This window comes from Porites lutea, chromosome 8 (genome assembly GCF_958299795.1).
Source record: "Porites lutea chromosome 8, jaPorLute2.1, whole genome shotgun sequence".
NCBI lineage: Eukaryota > Metazoa > Cnidaria > Anthozoa > Scleractinia > Poritidae > Porites > Porites lutea.
Genome location: NC_133208.1, coordinates 17,256,426 through 17,260,112, shown reverse-complemented (window position 1 = coordinate 17,260,112; position 3,687 = coordinate 17,256,426).

Here is a 3,687-nt window from a genome sequence, read left to right as displayed (position 1 = left end):
AAATCTTATTCGCTGGCAGGAGCCCAACACGCAGGATTACTCCAGATTTTCTTCCACTTCAACATCTTCGTGTTCGTTTGGGCGATCTGTATAATCAACGTCACAGATACAGTATGGTTTCTATATCAGTTATTTTAGTCTCCTTGAAATGTCAATCATAATCCAAAAATTATGATTACAGGACATCTTTGTATTGTTACTTGTTTTTTACTTAATAGGCCAAATTATAGGGCTACCCTCTCCCTCAGAGCTTACAGGCGGCGCGCCCAAGATTCTGAGGTGAAGGTAGTCTTTCTTTTAAAATGTCAGTTATAATCCAAATTATTTTTGTAGGTTATTTTTTTAGTGTCATTTGTTTTTGAAATAGGCCAAATTAATTATGGGGCTACCCTCTCCCTCAGAGCTTACAGGCGGCGCGCCCAAGATTCTGAGGTGAAGGTAGTCTTTCTTTTAAAATGTCAGTTATAATCCAAATTATTTTTGTAGGTTATTTTTTTAGTGTCATTTGTTTTTGAAATAGGCCAAATTAATTATGGGGCTACCCTCTCCCTCAGAGCTTACAGGCGGCGCGCCCAAGATTCTGAGGTGAAGGTAGTCTTTCTTTTAAAATGTCAGTTATAATCCAAATTATTTTTGTAGGTTATTTTTTTAGTGTCATTTGTTTTTGAAATAGGCCAAATTAATTATGGGGCTACCCTCTCCCTCAGAGCTTACAGGCGGCGCGCCCAAGTTTCTGAGGTGAAGGTAGTCTCTCTTTTAAAATGTCGGTCATTTATAGTCCAAATTATTATTGTAGGTCATCTTTGTACTGTCATTTGTTTTGAAATAGGCCAAATTATGGGGCTACCCTCTCCCTCAGAGCTTACAGGCGGCGCGCCCAAGATTCTGAGGTGAAGGTTGTCTCTCTTTTAAACTGTCAGTCGTCAACTATAGTATTATTGAATTTTCATTTTCCAGAGTTCATAGTGGCACCTTCTTTATAGTTTTACGTGATTTGTGTCAAAGACAAGACCAGGCTAACAAATTTATTCTACTTCATGCGTGGTGCGACAATCACCGTGGCTGACTGGCCTCCAAAGTTCCTTTATAATTTGGACGCTTCTCAGGAGTTCCTTCACTGGTTGTAATCCAGAATTGGCGATTCTCAGCAGCTTGAAGCTCTTGCATTGCATCAGTTGGTCCATGGACGGCGACCTTTTCTTGTCCCGAGTACAATATCGATTCTCGATTCTCGACTTTCGATTACCGTATCTTGTTCGTGCAAGGCTTCGGCAACGGGACCAGAACTAAGACCATTGCAGGAAAACTGTTTGGTAGAGGAAGAGTAAAATGGTGGCTTTCGGTGCGTTACCTGTCTGATGCACGGTATATCACTGCCAAACTGCGCAACAGAATGCGCGAAAAACCCCTCCGGTACTTGAGAAAACACGATTTTTAATATCCACCTAAAAACCTGAGCGATGTGATTTAGTAACTTATTCATGGTGTTCAGCTTCCGGTTTATTCAGCTTATTGCCAGTTGTAGGCAAAGTTCACGCGCACATTATCGCACTCTAACTGGGTCGATTGTGAGGAAACTCTTATGTCAGTCATTGACTAAAAAGCCCCGCGCGTTAAGTCTTTGTGCGACGGACGTCCCTTAGAAATATAAATTGCCCGCACTGATCGCCAATTCTACTTGCAAAGTGTTGCTGATTGAGTTGTGTAATGTATTCTAGAGAGAAAATTTAGTACTAACCTCGCAGACAAGGATGTAATGAGGCATTTATTTGCGTAGTTAGGCCTGCTATCCATTGGGAAAGCATCCCTTTTATTTTCTTTCGATAGCCTGTCCATGCACTAACCTTTGGGTACAGAAACTAGCTGCCCTTCGCAGTACCAAAACTTGATAGTTTTGGCGTTCAATATTTTTAACGGGTTCTCACAAAACACCGGGACTGCATCGTGCGCCTTTGGCGCTTTGGTACCCTGCGAGCTTTGGTTCATCGCGTTTTGAAAGATGGAAATTTTGATATTCCCGCGTAAAAGAAGACTGATAAAACGTGTCTTTCATTGACTACAGTGAAACGCCCGGAAATGACGGATGTTTTGAAAGAAACGGGAAAACTGATAAAATTAAATATTTGTTTTGATAAGTGAAATTAATGAGAAATAACCATAAACTAGTTTTGTTTTTTTGTTTTTTAAAAGCGGTTTGTCTGGTACCAGATTTGTACAATTACTTTCAATCAAACATCGATCGGGTTTTGTTAATTATGACAGAATGTAATTAAAAAGCATTATGTTGACAGCTACCAGGCACATGCTCGCCTTAAGCTGCGAGTATCCCGCCATGTTTTAAACAAAGGGCTTCTGACCAAGCCGGCATTCTAATCCGCCACAAATATGTGAAGCACGCGTCTTTCAAAGTCGCCTAGTACTTAAAATCGGGGCTCTGGCCTGTTATGATTTAGAGCCTCAAAGCCGGAAGTTGACGAGAGTCCTGAACAGTTTATAGTGAGACTAGACAGATACTTGTTACGTTGGTTAGAGCTGTCGAACACTGATCGTTCTTTCGAAGGTGTGAAAGATTTAATAGTGAAAGAACAGTTTATTGACTCTTGTCCAAAAGAGTTAGCTATTCACCTCCGTGAAAGAGCCCCGGAAACGCTTGCTCAGATAGCGAAGATCGCCGATCAATACTTGGAGCCCAAGGCGGGGGAAACAAAGACTGCACAGAGTGATACAACAGCCCTCCAGTGTTACAAGTGTAATGCCCGCGGACACAAAGGTATTAACTGCCCAACTCTAGCTAAAAGGTGTTTCCTGTGTGGCAAGCAAGGTCATGAAGCGAGGAACTGTCGATCAGGTGGACGAAAGTCAGGAGGCCAAGGTAAGGATGGTAACCCTGTGCAACGTGGTCAAGTTAGTGCTGGCTGTTTGGTTAAGTCACCCGATCTTAATGCTACCCCCGAGGAAGTCAAGTCGTGTATTCAAGATGATCAGCTTCTGTTAGCCTGTGGCAAGAAAGTCCCATTGCTGAGTAATGCCTGTGTTGAACCCTTAACTGGAGTAAGAAGTAAGATGCCTGTTGTAAAGGGTAGAGTTGGAGAGAAGACTGTTGACGTTTTAAGAGATACTGGTTGCAGCGGAGTAGTAGTCAAGAAGGACCTTGTCGGCGAGGATCAGTTCACCGGAGACTTTAACGTTATGTTGCTTATTGACAACACGGCAAGGAAGGTGCCTATAGCAAGAATTTATGTCGATACGCCTTATCTTAAGGGCCAAGTAGAAGCGCAGTGCCTTTCAGATCCTATCTACGACTTAATTATTGGCAACGTACCTGATGCCAGGGACGCACAAAACCCAGATACCAGTTGGCAAGAGGCCTGTGTAGTAACTACCAGAAGTCAAGCTAAGAAAAAGGATGAATGCACAGCCTTGAAGGTGCCAAGTAGCCGTGAGATGTCCTATCGTGGATAGAGAGAAGCTCAAGCAGATGCAGCGTGAAGATGAGAGTCTGCGCAAGTACTGGGATCGAGGCGATGTGCTAGTAAAGGGTCAGGCAGAGATTTCATTTGAAGAAAAATGTGGAGTACTGTACCGTCTGTACAAGCACCCTTATGTGAATGGTGGTAAACCGCTCAAACAAGTCATGGTACCTTAAAAGTTGAGGCGCCCCATAATGGAAGTAGCTCACGGATCAAT